The sequence below is a fragment of the Oncorhynchus nerka genome, linkage group LG7, assembly GCF_034236695.1.
Source record: "Oncorhynchus nerka isolate Pitt River linkage group LG7, Oner_Uvic_2.0, whole genome shotgun sequence".
Lineage (NCBI taxonomy): Eukaryota > Metazoa > Chordata > Actinopteri > Salmoniformes > Salmonidae > Oncorhynchus > Oncorhynchus nerka.
The window spans coordinates 82384848-82408617 of NC_088402.1; the positions used below are offsets into that span (position 1 = coordinate 82384848).

General features: G+C 39.6%; 1 protein-coding gene across 1 annotated transcript in view; it reads right to left on the minus strand.

Annotated features, from left to right (window-relative positions):
- The window catches only part of LOC115132510 (uncharacterized), a 153024-nt gene extending 130237 nt beyond the window's left edge, over positions 1–22787 (minus strand). The window contains exon 1 of the mRNA XM_065021095.1: positions 22298–22787. The gene's annotated coding sequence lies outside the window, so the exon portion shown is untranslated. The remainder of the gene's footprint in view (positions 1–22297) is intronic.
- Positions 22788–23770: the final 983 nt, after the last annotated feature.

Genomic DNA, 23770 nt, shown 5'->3' on the forward strand with positions numbered 1-23770 from the left:
TCAGATGTTGTCAAACATGTCGGAAAAGACGAGTGAATTCTACTAGATCAAACGCCGAAATGCAGTTTAAGTGTGTAGTGTGCTAGTATTGGTATTCAGACATGGCCACTGACTGTGACTAGGAGTATAAGGAGCAGAAGCTCGGTGGGTTTTGCCCTGTGGCGTATTGCTCCGGCCAGGGCACAGCAGTTTGGTCATAGAAATAAAATCACTGCACAAATCGCCGCCAATACACTCATTATGACATCATTGACTTAAATAGTGATCTATTTGTGTTTGGTGCCACGCTGCCCTATCGGGGTCACTGCTTTGGTGTGCCGCTGCCACGCTGCCCTATCGGGGTCACTGCATTGGTGCCCCGGTGCCACGCTGCCCTATCGACCCACACTACTGGTGGGTTCAAACCCTTCAGGGGGCCGGGGAGACTTGGCATGTCCGTGACCCAGGACAACACCCTGTTGTTCTCTGCAAACATCAAAGCAGTGACCCGCTCTACAATATCAGTAGAATACGACCTTTACTCACACAGGAAGTGGTGCCGGTCCTAATCCAGGCACTTGTCATCTTCTGTCTGGACTACTGCAACTCTCTGTTGGCTGGGGTCCCCGTTGCTGCCATGAAACCCCTGCAATTTAGCCAGAATAGCTCAGTCCGTCTGGTCCTGCTCCTCTGCACACTACACTGGCTTCCAGTCTAAGCATCATCTTCAAGGTGCTTGCCTACGGAGCTGCAAGGGGAAATGCCTCTCCATACCATCAGGCTCAAACCCTACATCTCAACCCAAGCACTCTGTTCTGCCACCTCTGGTCTCTTGGCATCCCACCCCTGCGGTAGGGAAGCTCCCACTCAGCCCAGTCAAAGCTCTTCTCTGTCCTGGCACCCCAATGGTGGAACAAGCTTCCCCTAAAGTCAGGACAGTGGAGTCCCTGCCTAACTTCCAAAAACTTCTGAAACCCTACCTCTTCAAATAGTATCTTAAATAACCCCACAAGGACTGGGGGGAGGGACGTGGATGAAGGGGGGGATATGAAGGAACACAGGTAGGAAAGGGGAACGAGGGCGAGGACCTGCCACGGAAGAGGACAGGGGAAGGGGGCAGGGGAGGAGGCGGGACAGGGGGAGGTGGGACACTGGTGAGGACAGGAGGGGACATGGATGGAGGAACTCTCATAAGCCCGTTAAAGGCCTGCTCGTGTGAGCACAGCACCGAAACCGACCGCCTGTTGGAAAGAAAGAAAAGTTTGAATACAAGAGTTGTTGCTACACTGTCCTTTGCCTGGCAACACATCTAAATAAGGCCATTCAAAGGATTGTAGACATCTGAGCCTGATGAAGACCTTTGCACAATAAAAACGTTGCACAATAAAACTGTGGGAGCATTTGTACAGTGGCAGGTATCTATCATTCAGACATCAGTAGCAGGTATCTATCATTCAATCATCAGTAGCAGGTATCTATCATTCAATCATCAGTAGCAGGTATCTATCATTCAATCATCAGTAGCAGGTATCTATCATTCAATCATCAGTGGCAGGTATCTATCATTCAATCATCAGTGGCAGGTATCTATCATTCAATCATCAGTAGCAGGTATCTATCATTCAATCATCAGTGGTGGGTATCTATCATTCAATCATCAGTAGCAGGTATCTATCATTCAATCATCAGTAGCAGGTATCTATCATTCAGACATCAGTGGCAGGTATCTATCATTCAATCATCAGTAGCAGGTATCTATCATTCAGACATCAGTGGCAGGTATCTATCATTCAGACATCAGTAGCAGGTATCTATCATTCAATCATCAGTAGCAGGTATCTATCATTCAATCATCAGTAGCAGGTATCTATCATTCAATCATCAGTAGCAGGTATCTATCATTCAATCATCAGTGGCAGGTATCTATCATTCAATCATCAGTGGCAGGTATCTATCATTCAATCATCAGTAGCAGGTATCTATCATTCAATCATCAGTGGTGGGTATCTATCATTCAATCATCAGTATCTAGGTATCTATCATTCAATCATCAGTAGCAGGTATCTATCATTCAGACATCAGTGGCAGGTATCTATCATTCAATCATCAGTAGCAGGTATCTATCATTCAGACATCAGTGGCAGGTATCTATCATTCAATCATCAGTAGCAGGTATCTATCATTCAGACATCAGTAGCAGGTATCTATCATTCAATCATCAGTGGCGGGTATCTATCATTCAATCATCAGTAGCAGGTATCTATCATTCAATCATCAGTGGCAGGTATCTATCATTCAGACATCAGTAGCAGGTATCTATCATTCAATCATCAGTAGCAGGTATCTATCATTCAGACATCAGTGGCAGGTATCTATCATTCAATCATCAGTAGCAGGTATCTATCATTCAATCATCAGTAGCAGGTATCTATCATTCAGACATCAGTAGCAGGTATCTATCATTCAATCATCAGTAGCAGGTATCTATCATTCAATCATCAGTAGCAGGTATCTATCATTCAATCATCAGTGGTGGGTATCTATCATTCAGACATCAGTAGCAGGTATCTATCATTCAATCATCAGTAGCAGGTATCTATCATTCAATCATCAGTAGCAGGTATCTATCATTCAATCATCAGTAGCAGGTATCTATCATTCAATCATCAGTGGCAGGTATCTATCATTCAATCATCAGTAGCAGGTATCTATCATTCAATCATCAGTAGCAGGTATCTATCATTCAGACATCAGTGGCAGGTATCTATCATTCAATCATCAGTAGCAGGTATCTATCATTCAATCATCAGTAGCAGGTATCTATCATTCAGACATCAGTAGCAGGTATCTATCATTCAATCATCAGTAGCAGGTATCTATCATTCAATCATCAGTGGTGGGTATCTATCATTCAGACATCAGTAGCAGGTATCTATCATTCAATCATCAGTAGCAGGTATCTATCATTCAGACATCAGTAGCAGGTATCTATCATTCAATCATCAGTAGCAGGTATCTATCATTCAATCATCAGTAGCAGGTATCTATCATTCAATCATCAGTAGCAGGTATCTATCATTCAATCATCAGTGGCAGGTATCTATCATTCAATCATCAGTGGCAGGTATCTATCATTCAATCATCAGTAGCAGGTATCTATCATTCAATCATCAGTAGTGGGTATCTATCATTCAATCATCAGTAGCAGGTATCTATCATTCAATCATCAGTAGCAGGTATCTATCATTCAGACATCAGTGGCAGGTATCTATCATTCAATCATCAGTAGCAGGTATCTATCATTCAGACATCAGTGGCAGGTATCTATCATTCAGACATCAGTAGCAGGTATCTATCATTCAATCATCAGTAGCAGGTATCTATCATTCAATCATCAGTAGCAGGTATCTATCATTCAATCATCAGTAGCAGGTATCTATCATTCAATCATCAGTGGCAGGTATCTATCATTCAATCATCAGTGGCAGGTATCTATCATTCAATCATCAGTAGCAGGTATCTATCATTCAATCATCAGTGGTGGGTGTCTATCATTCAATCATCAGTAGCAGGTATCTATCATTCAATCATCAGTAGCAGGTATCTATCATTCAGACATCAGTGGCAGGTATCTATCATTCAGACATCAGTGGCAGGTATCTATCATTCAATCATCAGTAGCAGGTATCTATCATTCAGACATCAGTAGCAGGTATCTATCATTCAATCATCAGTAGCAGGTATCTATCATTCAATCATCAGTAGCAGGTATCTATCATTCAGACATCAGTAGCAGGTATCTATCATTCAATCATCAGTGGCAGGTATCTATCATTCAGACATCAGTAGCAGGTATCTATCATTCAGACATCAGTAGCAGGTATCTATCATTCAATCATCAGTGGCAGGTATCTATCATTCAATCATCAGTAGCAGGTATCTATCATTCAGACATCAGTGGCAGGTATCTATCATTCAATCATCAGTAGCAGGTATCTATCATTTAGACATCAGTGGCAGGTATCTATCATTCAGACATCAGTAGCAGGTATCTATCATTCAATAATCAGTAGCAGGTATCTATCATTCAATCATCAGTAGCAGGTATCTATCATTCAATCATCAGTAGCAGGTATCTATCATTCAATCATCAGTGGCAGGTATCTATCATTCAATCATCAGTGGCAGGTATCTATCATTCAATCATCAGTAGCAGGTATCTATCATTCAATCATCAGTGGTGGGTATCTATCATTCAATCATCAGTAGCAGGTATCTATCATTCAATCATCAGTAGCAGGTATCTATCATTCAGACATCAGTGGCAGGTATCTATCATTCAATCATCAGTAGCAGGTATCTATCATTCAGACATCAGTGGCAGGTATCTATCATTCAATCATCAGTAGCAGGTATCTATCATTCAATCATCAGTAGCAGGTATCTATCATTCAATCATCAGTAGCAGGTATCTATCATTCAATCATCAGTCAGCAGGTATCTATCATTCAATCATCAGTAGCAGGTATCTATCATTCAATCATCAGTAGCAGGTATCTATCATTCAATCATCAGTAGCAGGTATCTATCATTCAGACATCAGTGGCAGGTATCTATCATTCAATCATCAGTAGCAGGTATCTATCATTCAATCATCAGTAGCAGGTATCTATCATTCAATCATCAGTAGCAGGTATCTATCATTCAATCATCAGTGGTGGGTATCTATCATTCAATCATCAGTAGCATATCTATCATTCAATCATCAGTAGCAGGTATCTATCATTCAATCATCAGTAGCAGGTATCTATCATTCAGACATCAGTAGCAGGTATCTATCATTCAATCATCAGTAGCAGGTATCTATCATTCAGACATCAGTGGCAGGTATCTATCATTCAATCATCAGTAGCAGGTATCTATCATTCAATCATCAGTAGCAGGTATCTATCATTCAATCATCAGTAGCAGGTATCTATCATTCAATCATCAGTAGCAGGTATCTATCATTCAATCATCAGTAGCAGGTATCTATCATTCAGACATCAGTAGCAGGTATCTATCATTCAATCATCAGTAGCAGGTATCTATCATTCAATCATCAGTAGCAGGTATCTATCATTCAATCATCAGTAGCAGGTATCTATCATTCAATCATCAGTGGCAGGTATCTATCATTCAATCATCAGTAGCAGGTATCTATCATTCAATCATCAGTAGCAGGTATCTATCATTCAGACATCAGTGGCAGGTATCTATCATTCAATCTATCATTCAGACATCAGTAGCAGGTATCTATCATTCAATCATCAGTAGCAGGTATCTATCATTCAACATCAGTGGCAGGTATCTATCATTCAATCATCAGTAGCAGGTATCTATCATTCAATCATCAGTAGCAGGTATCTATCATTCAATCATCAGTGGTGGGTATCTATCATTCAATCATCAGTAGCAGGTATCTATCATTCAATCATCAGTAGCAGGTATCTATCATTCAATCATCAGTAGCAGGTATCTATCATTCAATCATCAGTAGCAGGTATCTATCATTCAATCATCAGTAGCAGGTATCTATCATTCAATCATCAGTAGCAGGTATCTATCATTCAATCATCAGTGGCAGGTATCTATCATTCAATCATCAGTAGCAGGTATCTATCATTCAATCATCAGTAGCAGGTATCTATCATTCAATCATCAGTAGCAGGTATCTATCATTCAGACATCAGTAGCAGGTATCTATCATTCAATCATCAGACTATCATTCAACATCAGTGCAGGTATCTATCATTCAATCATCAGTAGCAGGTATCTATCATTCAATCATCAGTAGCAGGTATCTATCATTCAATCATCAGTAGCAGGTATCTATCATTCAATCATCAGTAGCAGGTATCTATCATTCAATCATCAGTGGCAGGTATCTATCATTCAGACATCAGTAGCAGGTATCTATCATTAAATCATCAGTAGCAGGTATCTATCATTCAATCATCAGTAGCAGGTATCTATCATTCAATCATCAGTGGCAGGTATCTATCATTCAGACATCAGTAGCAGGTATCTATCATTCAATCATCAGTAGCAGGTATCTATCATTCAGAGATCAGTGGCAGGTATCTATCATTCAATCATCAGTTGCAGGTATCTATCATTCAATTATCAGTAGCAGGTATCTATCATTCAATCATCAGTAGCAGGTATCTATCATTCAATCATCAGTAGCAGGTATCTATCATTCAATCATCAGTAGCAGGTATCTATCATTCAGACATCAGTAGCAGGTATCTATCATTCAATCATCAGTAGCAGGTATCTATCATTCAGACATCAGTGGCAGGTATCTATCATTCAATCATCAGTAGCAGGTATCTATCATTCAGACATCAGTAGCAGGTATCTATCATTCAATCATCAGTAGCAGGTATCTTTCATTCAATCATCAGTAGCAGGTATCTATCATTCAGACATCACTCGCAGGTATCTATCATTCAATCATCAGTGGTGGGTATCTATCATTCAATCATCAGTAGCAGGTATCTATCATTCAATCATCAGTAGCAGGTATCTATCATTCAGACATCAGTAGCAGGTATCTATCATTCAATCATCAGTAGCAGGTATCTATCATTCAGACATCAGTGGCAGGTATCTATCATTCAATCATCAGTAGCAGGTATCTATCATTCAATCATCAGTAGCAGGTATCTATCATTCAGACATCAGTAGCAGGTATCTATCATTCAATCATCAGTAGCAGGTATCTATCATTCAATCATCAGTGGCTATCATATCTATCATTCAGACATCAGTAGCAGGTATCTATCATTCAATCATCAGTAGCAGGTATCTATCATTCAATCATCAGTGGCGGGTATCTATCATTCAATCATCAGTAGCAGGTATCTATCATTCAATCATCAGTAGCAGGTATCTATCATTCAGACATCAGTAGCAGGTATCTATCATTCAATCATCAGTAGCAGGTATCTATCATTCAGACATCAGTGGCAGGTATCTATCATTCAATCATCAGTAGCAGGTATCTATCATTCAGACATCAGTAGCAGGTATCTATCATTCAATCATCAGTAGCAGGTATCTTTCATTCAATCATCAGTAGCAGGTATCTATCATTCAGACATCACTCGCAGGTATCTATCATTCAATCATCAGTGGCGGGTATCTATCATTCAATCATCAGTAGCAGGTATCTATCATTCAATCATCAGTAGCAGGTATCTATCATTCAGACATCAGTAGCAGGTATCTATCATTCAATCATCAGTAGCAGGTATCTATCATTCAGACATCAGTGGCAGGTATCTATCATTCAATCATCAGTAGCAGGTATCTATCATTCAATCATCAGTAGCAGGTATCTATCATTCAGACATCAGTAGCAGGTATCTATCATTCAATCATCAGTAGCAGGTATCTATCATTCAATCATCAGTGGCGGGTATCTATCATTCAGACATCAGTAGCAGGTATCTATCATTCAATCATCAGTAGCAGGTATCTATCATTCAATCATCAGTGGCGGGTATCTATCATTCAATCATCAGTAGCAGGTATCTATCATTCAATCATCAGTAGCAGGTATCTATCATTCAATCATCAGTAGCAGGTATCTATCATTCAATCATCAGTAGCAGGTATCTATCATTCAATCATCAGTAGCAGGTATCTATCATTCAATCATCAGTGGCAGGTATCTATCATTCAGACATCAGTGGCAGGTATCTATCATTCAATCATCAGTAGCAGGTATCTATCATTCAATCATCAGTGGCAGGTATCTATCATTCAGACATCAGTAGCAGGTATCTATCATTCAATCATCAGTAGCAGGTATCTATCATTCAGACATCAGTGGCAGGTATCTATCATTCAATCATCAGTAGCAGGTATCTATCATTCAATCATCAGTAGCAGGTATCTATCATTCAATCATCAGTAGCAGGTATCTATCATTCAATCATCAGTAGCAGGTATCTATCATTCAATCATCAGTGGCAGGTATCTATCATTCAGACATCAGTAGCAGGTATCTATCATTCAATCATCAGTAGCAGGTATCTATCATTCAATCATCAGTGGCAGGTATCTATCATTCAATCATCAGTAGCAGGTATCTATCATTCAGACATCAGTGGCAGGTATCTATCATTCAGACATCAGTAGCAGGTATCTATCATTCAATCATCAGTAGCAGGTATCTATCATTCAGACATCAGTGGCAGGTATCTATCATTCAATCATCAGTAGCAGGTATCTATCATTCAATCATCAGTAGCAGGTATCTATCATTCAATCATCAGTAGCAGGTATCTATCATTCAATCATCAGTAGCAGGTATCTATCATTCAATCATCAGTGGCAGGTATCTATCATTCAGACATCAGTAGCAGGTATCTATCATTCAATCATCAGTAGCAGGTATCTATCATTCAGACATCAGTGGAAGGTATCTATCATTCAATCATCAGTAGCAGGTATCTATCATTCAATCATCAGTAGCAGGTATCTATCATTCAATCATCAGTAGCAGGTATCTATCATTCAATCATCAGTGGCAGGTATCTATCATTCAGACATCAGTAGCAGGTATCTATCATTCAATCATCAGTAGCAGGTATCTATCATTCAGAGATCAGTGGCAGGTATCTATCATTCAATCATCAGTTGCAGGTATCTATCATTCAATTATCAGTAGCAGGTATCTATCATTCAATCATCAGTAGCAGGTATCTATCATTCAATCATCAGTAGCAGGTATCTATCATTCAATCATCAGTAGCAGGTATCTATCATTCAGACATCAGTAGCAGGTATCTATCATTCAATCATCAGTAGCAGGTATCTATCATTCAGACATCAGTGGCAGGTATCTATCATTCAATCATCAGTAGCAGGTATCTATCATTCAGACATCAGTAGCAGGTATCTATCATTCAATCATCAGTAGCAGGTATCTTTCATTCAATCATCAGTAGCAGGTATCTATCATTCAGACATCACTCGCAGGTATCTATCATTCAATCATCAGTGGTGGGTATCTATCATTCAATCATCAGTAGCAGGTATCTATCATTCAATCATCAGTAGCAGGTATCTATCATTCAGACATCAGTAGCAGGTATCTATCATTCAATCATCAGTAGCAGGTATCTATCATTCAGACATCAGTGGCAGGTATCTATCATTCAATCATCAGTAGCAGGTATCTATCATTCAATCATCAGTAGCAGGTATCTATCATTCAGACATCAGTAGCAGGTATCTATCATTCAATCATCAGTAGCAGGTATCTATCATTCAATCATCAGTGGCGGGTATCTATCATTCAGACATCAGTAGCAGGTATCTATCATTCAATCATCAGTAGCAGGTATCTATCATTCAATCATCAGTGGCGGGTATCTATCATTCAATCATCAGTAGCAGGTATCTATCATTCAATCATCAGTAGCAGGTATCTATCATTCAGACATCAGTAGCAGGTATCTATCATTCAATCATCAGTAGCAGGTATCTATCATTCAGACATCAGTGGCAGGTATCTATCATTCAATCATCAGTAGCAGGTATCTATCATTCAGACATCAGTAGCAGGTATCTATCATTCAATCATCAGTAGCAGGTATCTTTCATTCAATCATCAGTAGCAGGTATCTATCATTCAGATCATCACATCACAGGTATCTATCATTCAATCATCAGTGGCGGGTATCTATCATTCAATCATCAGTAGCAGGTATCTATCATTCAATCATCAGTAGCAGGTATCTATCATTCAGACATCAGTAGCAGGTATCTATCATTCAATCATCAGTAGCAGGTATCTATCATTCAACATCAGTAGCAGGTATCTATCATTCAATCATCAGTAGCAGGTATCTATCATTCAATCATCAGTAGCAGGTATCTATCATTCAATCATCAGTAGCAGGTATCTATCATTCAATCATCAGTAGCAGGTATCTATCATTCAATCATCAGTAGCAGGTATCTATCATTCAATCATCAGTAGCAGGTATCTATCATTCAATCATCAGTAGCAGGTATCTATCATTCAATCATCAGTAGCAGGTATCTATCATTCAATCATCAGTAGCAGGTATCTATCATTCAATCATCAGTAGCAGGTATCTATCATTCAATCATCAGTAGCAGGTATCTATCATTCAATCATCAGTAGCAGGTATCTATCATTCAATCATCAGTAGCAGGTATCTATCATTCAGACATCAGTAGGGTATCAGGTATCTATCATTCAGACATCAGTGGCAGGTATCTATCATTCAATCATCAGTAGCAGGTATCTATCATTCAATCATCAGTAGCAGGTATCTATCATTCAATCATCAGTAGCAGGTATCTATCATTCAGACATCAGTAGCAGGTATCTATCATTCAACATCAGTAGCAGGTATCTATCATTCAATCATCAGTAGCAGGTATCTATCATTCAGACATCAGTGGCAGGTATCTATCATTCAATCATCAGTAGCAGGTATCTATCATTCAATCATCAGTAGCAGGTATCTATCATTCAATCATCAGTAGCAGGTATCTATCATTCAATCATCAGTAGCAGGTATCTATCATTCAATCATCAGTGGCAGGTATCTATCATTCAGACATCAGTAGCAGGTATCTATCATTCAATCATCAGTAGCAGGTATCTATCATTCAATCATCAGTGGCAGGTATCTATCATTCAATCATCAGTAGCAGGTATCTATCATTCAGACATCAGTGGCAGGTATCTATCATTCAGACATCAGTAGCAGGTATCTATCATTCAATCATCAGTAGCAGGTATCTATCATTCAGACATCAGTGGCAGGTATCTATCATTCAATCATCAGTAGCAGGTATCTATCATTCAATCATCAGTAGCAGGTATCTATCATTCAATCATCAGTAGCAGGTATCTATCATTCAATCATCAGTAGCAGGTATCTATCATTCAATCATCAGTGGCAGGTATCTATCATTCAGACATCAGTAGCAGGTATCTATCATTCAATCATCAGTAGCAGGTATCTATCATTCAGACATCAGTAGCAGGTATCTATCATTCAATCATCAGTAGCAGGTATCTATCATTCAGACATCAGTGGCAGGTATCTATCATTCAATCATCAGTAGCAGGTATCTATCATTCAGACATCAGTAGCAGGTATCTATCATTCAATCATCAGTAGCAGGTATCTTTCATTCAATCATCAGTAGCAGGTATCTATCATTCAGACATCACTTCAGGTATCTATCATTCAATCATCAGTGGTGGTATCTATCATTCAATCATCAGTAGCAGGTATCTATCATTCAATCATCAGTAGCAGGTATCTATCATTCAGACATCAGTGGCAGGTATCTATCATTCAGACATCAGTAGCAGGTATCTATTATTCAGACATCAGTAGCAGGTATCTATCATTCAATCATCAGTAGCAGGTATCTATCATTCAGACATCAGTAGCAGGTATCTATCATTCAGACATCAGTGGCAGGTATCTATCATTCAATCATCAGTAGCAGGTATCTATCATTCAGACATCAGTAGCAGGTATCTATCATTCAATCGTCAGTGGCAGGTATCTATCATTCAATCATCAGTAGCAGGTATCTATCATTCAATCATCAGTAGCAGGTATCTATCATTCAGACATCAGTGGCAGGTTTCTATCATTCAATCATCAGTAGCAGGTATCTATCATTCAATCATCAGTAGCAGGTATCTATCATTCAATCATCAGTAGCAGGTATCTATCATTCAATTATCAGTAGCAGGTATCTATCATTCAATCATCAGTGGCAGGTATATATCATTCAATCATCAGTAGCAGGTATCTATCATTCAGACATCAGTGGAAGGTATCTATCATTCAATCATCAGTAGCAGGTATCTATCATTCAATCATCAGTAGCAGGTATCTATCATTCAATCATCAGTAGCAGGTATCTATCATTCAGACATCAGTAGCAGGTATCTATCATTCAATCATCAGTGGCGGGTATCTATCATTCAGACATCAGTAGCAGGTATATATCATTCAGACATCAGTAGCAGGTATCTATCATTCAATCATCAGTAGCAGGTATCTATCATTCAGACATCAGTGGCAGGTTTCTATCATTCAATCATCAGTAGCAGGTATATATCATTCAGACATCAGTAGCAGGTATATATCATTCAGACATCAGTAGCAGGTATCTATCATTCAATCATCAGTAGCAGGTATCTATCATTCAATCATCAGTAGCAGGTATCTATCATTCAATCATCAGTAGCAGGTATCTATCATTCAATCATCAGTAGCAGGTATCTATCATTCAGACATCAGTAGCAGGTATCTATCATTCAATCATCAGTGGCAGGTATCTATCATTCAATCATCAGTAGCAGGTATTTATCATTCAATCATCAGTAGCAGGTATCTATCATTCAATCATCAGTAGCAGGTATCTTTCATTCAATCATCAGTAGCAGGTATCTATCATTCAGACATCACTCGCAGGTATCTATCATTCAATCATCAGTGGTGGGTATCTATCATTCAATCATCAGTAGCAGGTATCTATCATTCAATCATCAGTAGCAGGTATCTATCATTCAGACATCAGTAGCAGGTATCTATCATTCAATCATCAGTGGCGGGTATCTATCATTCAGACATCAGTAGCAGGTATATATCATTCAGACATCAGTAGCAGGTATCTATCATTCAATCATCAGTAGCAGGTATCTATCATTCAGACATCAGTGGCAGGTTTCTATCATTCAATCATCAGTAGCAGGTATATATCATTCAGACATCAGTAGCAGGTATATATCATTCAGACATCAGTAGCAGGTATCTATCATTCAATCATCAGTAGCAGGTATCTATCATTCAATCATCAGTAGCAGGTATCTATCATTCAATCATCAGTAGCAGGTATCTATCATTCAATCATCAGTAGCAGGTATCTATCATTCAGACATCAGTAGCAGGTATCTATCATTCAATCATCAGTGGCAGGTATCTATCATTCAATCATCAGTAGCAGGTATTTATCATTCAATCATCAGTAGCAGGTATCTATCATTCAATCATCAGTAGCAGGTATCTTTCATTCAATCATCAGTAGCAGGTATCTATCATTCAGACATCACTTCAATCATCGCAGGTATCTATCATTCAATCATCAGTGGTGGGTATCTATCATTCAATCATCAGTAGCAGGTATCTATCATTCAATCATCAGTAGCAGGTATCTATCATTCAGACATCAGTAGCAGGTATCTATCATTCAGACATCACTCGCAGGTATCTATCATTCAATCATCAGTGGCAGGTATCTATCATTCAATCATCAGTAGCAGGTATCTATCATTCAATCATCAGTGGTGGGTATCTATCATTCAATCATCAGTAGCAGGTATCTATCATTCAATCATCAGTAGCAGGTATCTATCATTCAATCATCAGTAGCAGGTATCTATCATTCAATCATCAGTAGCAGGTATCTATCATTCAATCATCAGTAGCAGGTATCTATCATTCAATCATCAGTAGCAGGTATCTATCATTCAATCATCAGTAGCTATCATTCAATCATCATAGCAGGTATCTATCATTCAATCATCAGTAGCAGTATCTATCATTCAATTCAGTATATCTATCATTAATCATCAGTAGCAGGTATCTATCATTCAACATCAGTAGCAGGTATCTATCATTCAGACATCAGTAGCAGGTATCTATCATTCAATCATCAGTAGCAGGTATCTATCATTCAATCATCAGTAGCAGGTATCTATCATTCAGACATCAGTAGCAGGTATCTATCATTCAATCATCAGTGGCAGGTATCTATCATTCAGACATCAGTAGCAGGTATCTATCATTCAGACATCAGTGGCAGGTATCTATCATTCAATCATCAGTAGCAGGTATCTATCATTCAATCATCAGTAGCAGGTATCTATCATTCAATCATCAGTAGCAGGTATCTATCATTCAATCATCAGTAGCAGGTATCTATCATTCAATCATCAGTGGCAGGTATCTATCATTCAGACATCAGTAGCAGGTATCTATCATTCAATCATCAGTAGCAGGTATCTATCATTCAATCATCAGTGGCAGGTATCTATCATTCAATCATCAGTAGCAGGTATCTATCATTCAGACATCAGTGGCAGGTATCTATCATTCAATCATCAGTAGCAGGTATCTATCATTCAATCATCAGTAGCAGGTATCTATCATTCAGACATCAGTGGCAGGTATCTATCATTCAATCATCAGTAGCAGGTATCTATCATTCAATCATCAGTAGCAGGTATCTATCATTCAATCATCAGTAGCAGGTATCTATCATTCAATCATCAGTAGCAGGTATCTATCATTCAATCATCAGTGGCAGGTATCTATCATTCAGACATCAGTAGCAGGTATCTATCATTCAATCATCAGTAGCAGGTATCTATCATTCAGACATCAGTAGCAGGTATCTATCATTCAATCATCAGTAGCAGGTATCTATCATTCAGACATCAGTGGCAGGTATCTATCATTCAATCATCAGTAGCAGGTATCTATCATTCAGACATCAGTAGCAGGTATCTATCATTCAATCATCAGTAGCAGGTATCTTTCATTCAATCATCAGTAGCAGGTATCTATCATTCAGACATCACTCGCAGGTATCTATCATTCAATCATCAGTGGTGGGTATCTATCATTCAATCATCAGTAGCAGGTATCTATCATTCAATCATCAGTAGCAGGTATCTATCATTCAGACATCAGTGGCAGGTATCTATCATTCAGACATCAGTAGCAGGTATCTATTATTCAGACATCAGTAGCAGGTATCTATCATTCAATCATCAGTAGCAGGTATCTATCATTCAGACATCAGTAGCAGGTATCTATCATTCAGATATCAGTGGCAGGTATCTATCATTCAATCATCAGTAGCAGGTATCTATCATTCAGACATCAGTAGCAGGTATCTATCATTCAATCATCAGTGGCAGGTATCTATCATTCAATCATCAGTAGCAGGTATCTATCATTCAATCATCAGTAGCAGGTATCTATCATTCAGACATCAGTGGCAGGTTTCTATCATTCAATCATCAGTAGCAGGTATCTATCATTCAATCATCAGTAGCAGGTATCTATCATTCAATCATCAGTAGCAGGTATCTATCATTCAATTATCAGTAGCAGGTATCTATCATTCAATCATCAGTGGCAGGTATATATCATTCAATCATCAGTAGCAGGTATCTATCATTCAGACATCAGTGGAAGGTATCTATCATTCAATCATCAGTAGCAGGTATCTATCATTCAATCATCAGTAGCAGGTATCTATCATTCAGACATCAGTAGCAGGTATCTATCATTCAATCATCAGTAGCAGGTATCTATCATTCAATCATCAGTGGCAGGTATCTATCATTCAATCATCAGTAGCAGGTATCTATCATTCAATCATCAGTAGCAGGTATCTATCATTCAATCATCAGTGGCAGGTATCTATCATTCAGACATCAGTAGCAGGTATCTATCATTCAATCATCAGTAGCAGGTATCTATCATTCAGACATCAGTAGCAGGTATCTATCATTCAGACATCAGTAGCAGGTATCTATCATTCAGACATCAGTAGCAGGTATCTATCATTCAATCATCAGTGGCAGGTATCTATCATTCAGACATCAGTAGCAGGTATCTATCATTCAATCATCAGTGGCAGGTATCTATCATTCAATCATCAGTGGCAGGTATCTATCATTCAGACATCAGTAGCAGGTATCTATCATTCAATCATCAGTAGCAGGTATCTATCATTCAATCATCATTAGCAGGTATCTATCATTCAATCATCAGTAGCAGGTATATATCATTCAATCATCAGTAGCAGGTATCTATCATTCAGACATCAGTGGCAGGTATCTATCATTCAATCATCAGTAGCAGGTATCTATCATTCAATCATCAGTAGCAGGTATCTATCATTCAATCATCAGTAGCAGGTATCTATCATTCAATCATCAGTAGCAGGTATCTATCATTCAATCATCAGTAGCAGGTATCTATCATTCAGACATCAGTAGCAGGTATCTATCATTCAATCATCAGTAGCAGGTATCTTTCATTCAATCATCAGTAGCAGGTATCTATCATTCAATCATCAGTAGCAGGTATGTATCATTCAATCATCAGTAGCAGGTATCTATCATTCAATCATCAGTAGCAGGTATCTATCATTCAATCATCAGTAGCAGGTATCTATCATTCAGACATCAGTAGCAGGTATCTATCATTCAATCATCAGTGGCGGGTATCTATCATTCAGACATCAGTAGCAGGTATATATCATTCAGACATCAGTAGCAGGTATCTATCATTCAATCATCAGTAGCAGGTATCTATCATTCAATCATCAGTAGCAGGTATCTATCATTCAATCATCAGTAGCAGGTATCTATCATTCAATCATCAGTAGCAGGTATCTATCATTCAATCATCAGTAGCAGGTATCTATCATTCAGACATCAGTAGCAGGTATCTATCATTCAATCATCAGTGGCAGGTATCTATCATTCAATCATCAGTAGCAGGTATTTATCATTCAATCATCAGTAGCAGGTATCTATCATTCAATCATCAGTAGCAGGTATCTTTCATTCAATCATCAGTAGCAGGTATCTATCATTCAGACATCACTCGCAGGTATCTATCATTCAATCATCAGTGGTGGGTATCTATCATTCAATCATCAGTAGCAGGTATCTATCATTCAATCATCAGTAGCAGGTATCTATCATTCAGACATCAGTAGCAGGTATCTATCATTCAGACATCACTCGCAGGTATCTATCATTCAATCATCAGTGGCAGGTATCTATCATTCAATCATCAGTAGCAGGTATCTATCATTCAATCATCAGTGGTGGGTATCTATCATTCAATCATCAGTAGCAGGTATCTATCATTCAATCATCAGTAGCAGGTATCTATCATTCAATCATCAGTAGCAGGTATCTATCATTCAATCATCAGTAGCAGGTATCTATCATTCAGACATCAGTAGCAGGTATCTATCATTCAATCATCATTGGCTGGTATCTATCATTCAATCATCAGTAGCAGGTATCTATCATTCAATCATCAGTAGCAGGTATCTATCATTCAATCATCAGTAGCAGGTATCTATCATTCAGACATCAGTAGCAGGTATCTATCATTCAGACATCAGTAGCAGGTATCTATCATTCAATCATCAGTAGCAGGTATCTATCATTCAGACATCAGTAGCAGGTATCTATCATTCAGACATCAGTAGCAGGTATCTATCATTCAGACATCAGTGGCAGGTATCTATCATTCAGACATCAGTAGCAGGTATCTATCATTCAGACATCAGTAGCAGGTATCTATCATTCAGACATCAGTAGCAGGTATCTATCATTCAGACATCAGTGGCAGGTATCTATCAGTCAGACATCTGAGTTTACATTTCAATCTCAGAAGGATGAACAGTGATACAGTTCTTTGATGATGGTATGAAAGAATGTGTCCTATTGGTCAAAGTATCAAGTACCAGTCATTTTGTATTCAATCAAAGGCTACTGGAAAATCCTAACTTTAAAGGCATACCCGTAACTGGAACTGTCCTGGGGTCAATGCATGATTCATGTAAAAGCTTAATTTATTTCTCTGGTTGGACGTATGTGATGAGGGATGGATACCGAGATGAACAGAGATGCTGGGTAAAGAGCCTATATAAAGCAACACCTGGGACAGTCTGACTAATTTACAGTTGAAGTCGGATGTTTGCATACACCTTAGCCAAATACATTTAAACTCAGTTTTTCACAATTCCTGACATTTAATCCTATTAAATATTCCCTGCCTTAGGTCAGTTAGGATCACCACTTTATTTTAAAGAATGTGAAATGTCAGAATAATAGTAGAGAGAGTGATTTATTTAAACTTTTATTTCTTTCATCACATTCCCAGTGGGTCAAAAGTTAATATACACTAAATTAGTATTTAGTAGCATTGCCTTTAAATTGTTTAACTTCGGTCAAACGTTTTAGGTAGCCTTCCACAAGCTTCCCACAATAAGTTGGGTGAATTTTGGCCCATTCCTCCTGACAGAGCTGGCGTAACTGAGTCAGGTTTGTAGGCCTCCTTGCTTGCACACGCTTTTTCAGTACTGCCCACAAATGTTCTATGGAATTGAGGTCAGGGCTTTGTGATGGCCACTCAAATACCTTGACATTGTTGCCCTTAAGCCATTTTGCCACAACTTTGGTTATGTAAGTATGCTTATGGTCATTATCCATTTGGAAGACCCATTTGCGACCAAGCTTTAACTTCCTGACTGATGTCTTGAGATGTTGCTTCAATATATCCACATCATTTCCCCTCCTCATGATGCCATGTATTTTGTGAAGTGCACCAGTCCCTCCTGCAGCAAAGCACCCCCACAACATGATGATGCCACCCCTGTGCTTCACGGTTGGGATGGTGTTCTTTGACTTGCAAGCGTCCTTCTTTTTCCTCCAAACATAAAAATGGTAATTATGGCCAAACAGTTCTATTTTTATTTTATCAAACCAGAGGACATTTCTCCAAAAAATATGATCTTTGTCCCCATGTGCAGTTGCAAACCGTGGCTTTTTTATGGGGTTTTGGAGCAGTCGCTTCTACCTTCTACCGTGCTCGTTTTACTGTGGATATAGATACGTTTGTACTTGTTTCCTCCAGCATCTTCACAAGGTCCTTTGCTGTTGTTCTGGGATTGATTTGCTCTTTTCGCACCGAAGTATGTTCATCTCTAGGAGACAGAATGCGTCTCCTTCCTGAGCGGTATGATGGCTGCGTGGTCCCATGGTGTTTACCTGCGTACTATTGTTTGCACAGATTAACGTGGTACCTTTAGGTGTTTGGAAATTGCTCCCAAGGAAGAACCTGACTTGTGGAGGTCTACAAAAAAATTATGAGGTCTTGGCTGATTTCTTTTGATTTTACCATGATGTCAAGCAAAGAGGCACTGAGTTTGAAGGTTGGCCTTGAAATACATCCACAGGTACACCTCCAATTGACTCAAATTATGTCAATTAGCCTTTCAGAAGCTTCTAAAGCCATGACATCATTTTCTAGAATTTTCCAAGCTGTTTAAAGGCACAGTCAACTTAGTGTATGTAAACTTCTGACCCACTGTAATTGTGATACAGTGAATTATAAGTGAAATAATCTGTCTGTAAACAATTGTTGGAACAATTACTTGTCATGCACAAAGTAGATGTCCTAACCGACTTGCCAAAACTATAGTTTGTTAACAAGAAATTTGTGGAGTGGTTTAAAAACAAGTTTTAATGACTCCAACCTAAGTGTAAGTAAACTTCCGACTTAAACTGTATATCAACGCCCAAAACACACAGCTTCAGCTAACAGGTCTAGACTTGAGCAACATACCAGGAAGAGGAATAGTTTGTATTTGGATAGAAGCTGAATGAAAATGTGCACTTGTACACAGACATCAGACCGTCCAACAACAACACCACAGTTTACAATAAGAATATATTTTGAGGAGAGATGTTCAAAGACATAAAATGCCTTATCTAACTTTGAAAAGAGAAGTTAAACTTCCTTCCTCTCCTCTAATCATAATCACTATCACAGTATCCGACTCTTTGATAGTGTTTCTCCTGTCCTGTATTTAGTCTGGGACTTGGAACTTCCATACAACACTCAAACACACAGTGGTTGTTCTCTTCCCATTGGAGGAACCCAAGACTTAAGAACACAACAACTACTATTGTCCAATCCAGGTCAAGCATGTGACACTGAGGGCAGTGTAGGTAGCAAGCACACAGAGGACCTTTAGATCCCTCAGAGAGGGGGGGACTGAGATCCCTCAGAGAGAGAGAGGGGGAAGAGAAAGAGAGAGAGGGGGAGCGAGTGAGATCACTCAGAGAGAGAGAGAGGGGGGGAAGAGAGAGAGAGGGGGGCGAGTGAGATCACTCAGAGACGAGAGTGAGAGGAAGGAGTATCATCTAACCGTCTATTATTCTGCTGTCCCACTCCCCCTCTCTTCTCTTCTCTTCTCCTGTCCCCTTCTCTTCTCCTCTCTCCTGTCCTCCTCTCTCTGCTCGCTTCTCCTCTCCTGTCGACTCTCCTCTCCTCCTCTCTCCTGTCCCCTCTCCTCTCCTGTCTCCTTCTCTTCTCCCCCTCTCTTTTCCTCTCTCCTGTCCTCCCCTGTCCCTCCTCTCCTGTCCCCTCTCCTCTTCTCCAACCCCGTCCTCCCATCCCCTCCCCCCTCTTTTCCTCTTTACTCCTTTCTTCTGTCCCTTGTCCTCTCCTCCCCTCCCCTCTCCCACTCAACAGTCTATCTAATCCAGGTGAGAGGGCCTTAATCAGCGGATGTCTCTGTGATGAGTCAGGATTACAACATGTTACTAAAGTGTCTTAGATCTACTACTGAGATGGCGCTCCGATCCCAATGGAGGAATTAAGCTGTTTTAATACAACATACTACTGAGCTGATCACCTCTGACCTGAAATCATTTATTATTAGGAGTTACACATGTTACTGAAGGGACCTAGGCCTACTACTGGAGTGGAGCATCATCTACTCAAGCTCCCATCTCTATGGATGAATGAGCACTTTTATTACTATAACTAGGCCAACTATACATGCTACTAAAGTGGTTTACTATTCCTGGAGCCCTCGCCCATGATGGATGGAGGCCTCGCCCATGGTGGATGGAGCCCTCGCCCATGGTGGATGGAGGCCTCGCCCGTGGTGGATGGAGGCCTCGCCGTGGTGGATGGAGCCCCCGCCCATGGTGGATGGAGCCCTCGCCCGTGGTGGATGGAGCCCTCGCTCGTGGTGGATGGAGCCCTCGCCCATGGTGGATGGACAGGCCTGCTGTTTTAGGTCTAGGCCACTACATATCATACTACTGATCAAATTGGATTAACAGAATGACCAAAGCCTCTCAGACCACGGCACATATTGTATTTCTATGCTACTGAGTGTCACCTCTGAACCAAACTGTTTCATAGTTTATATTAGAATAGTGATTTATTATAAGCGGTACTCTTTATGGTTTTCAGTGACTGGGATCAGGGGGTTAATTTATTAAGTCCTCAGCATTTTTATCAAGAAGGAGTGGTCTGATAATGACTTGAGTACATCACTATTATAGGACGTGGCTGAACCAAAAATGGCACCTTATCCCCTATATGGTGCATTACTTTTAACCAGGGCCCTATTGACTCTGTTCAACATAGTGCACTATATAGGGAATAGGGTGCCCTTTCAGACGCTACCATCTGCTATTACTCCCAGTGGGGGATCCAATAAAACATTATACCAGTGCTTCCATGCTGTCTTTTAACAAACTTTTTTTAAACAAAAAATATGTATTTTGAATCATCACTATGTATATGTATATATATAAAACATTTAATAATAATAAAAGAGGATAATAATTTGGCAATGGCAATTCTGATTTACAAATGGACAAGCCAGTGACAGCCAATGATAGTCATTTTTACAGTCTGTAGTATAGGTCCATGTGTGGTTGTCGTCAGAAGACATATCATGTTGATGGATTCTAATTTGACCTTAACATAAAAGCAAAACGCAATTAATGATGGTGTTTGTAGCCTATAGCCTGATATTGTTTATATTGTCCTTCCTCAAAAGGCTCCTCATGCTGGCTGACTGCTGGCTGGAGCAGACTGTAGAAGCCGTGGCAGGATAAATGTTGTCACCTAGCGCGCGAGGGTTTTCTATAATTTATGATTGACACATCAGATTGAAATCCACAAAAATCATAAATGGATACGCCAGGTTATAATAAGACAATATATTTGTTGTTTCAGCAGGGGAAGCTAAACTAACGTAACAAGCAATTGGCAAATAATACATTTGATGGCATTTTCCATGGAGCAGGCGCACGGGCGCGAATACTAGGCTATCCAGCATTACAGAAATCTGACATAACGCAAACAATGTAACCTATGAAAAAATATATGAATTTTGAAGCCTGCCCTGTGCTGGGGATTAAATAAGAAAATGTGAGGCACGATATCACCGAGTAGAAGCATTTAACTCCCCAATTAGACATCGTGGTAGTTAGCGTACAATAACAGATTCCAACACCTAAGCTACCCTGGTGAACAGAAATAGGGATTCTATTCCAAGCTGTCCAGCACTGTTGGAAATTCGTTACAATTGAAACAATGTAGCAAGAAAACACGAAAACTGCACTTACCTAAATGTATCATCTCGTGACGTCCGTTCTGATTTTTTTAGGCAAACTGGTAACCCAGACAGCTAGCAAGCTAGCTAAACAAGCCCTATAATTTATATTCCGTTATGTAGCTACACAAATGATTTCAAACGTTGCTCAAGCGACCTTTAAATTTCACTTCATTGCCTATAATGATTTTAACAGCAATATTCCATCAGATTATGCAAGATACGACCATTTTCAAATGATATCCTTTTTAAAATTTGAGCTTCACCATTAGTGCGTGTCGGTAAATCCAAGTTTGAAAATCCCAACTAGAGTCGAGTCTTTCTAAATCTACACTAGAGCAGGCAGGAGGTCTAACGGTATGTGCCACACAGATGATGCGACATACATGTATATACACTTATACATGCAGATACCTTCAGACGTTACTTTATGTACATAATTTACAAGATAGGAGTCACACGGCCATCTGTGTACAAGGTGTAACTGCACGCGCTTGCTGGCTTCTCCATTCCTCTCCACAACCCGCGAGGAGGCTCTGATGTGCGCACGCGAGCGCTGCTGAAATGGGCCACAAGAGGGCGGCATTCAACTCGCCTGCATTCTGTTGTGCCCTCCATTTGAATTAAATATTGCATTACACAGTAGTAAGCCCCATTACATTGTTGTCTTGCAAATACGGTTATGTAAATGATCTGCTCTTACATGACATTTGAGTTCTTCTTCTTACATTTAGATTGGGCATGCTAGACATGTCTGTAATTGCACGTAACAAAAATCTATGACTTGTCATTTGTGAAATTGATGTTTAGCCGTCATTTCCCCATTTCTTATGCATCAGCTCAAATTCAAGGACAGGGTTTAGCATATAATTTGCATAATGCCCAAAAAGCATACAGATGGAATAATGGTCACATTCCACAAAACATGACAAAGAAAGAGATCTCAGTGAAAGGGGGCCATTTTCTTCCCATTCCGCAGACCCCTGTTAAGGCACTCACACAAGTACAGAATGAACTGAATAACCCCGTCTTTTGGCGCCCCCTAATGGGTTTAAACAGATGACTGCTGTCTGTCCACGGTGCATGACACTGCTTCCTATTCTTCATGGAGCATGCAGATGGGGGCATTATGCATGACTTCCCACAGATCTGGGGCTGCATGTAACAAGACTGAGGAGCCGTGCTGATCTAGGATCAGCTTCGATTTTAAGATAATGGACAGGAGGGAACGAAGGGCTGCACTGTATGTCTCAAGAGCATCAGTGCTGACCTAGGGTCAGTTTTGCCTTTTTATATCATGTCTTCTGTACGTTGAGTTGACATCAGCTTCTTCAATCGTTCATATTGTCATTACATCAACCCGTAAAGAAGATTGCAGTAATCAGATGACCAAATACATACTTAAACATGCAGTCATACTCCACAAAGGATAGCCTATAAAATTCACTCAAAACAGTATATGGTTTGCGCTCTTGCGAACTCCATT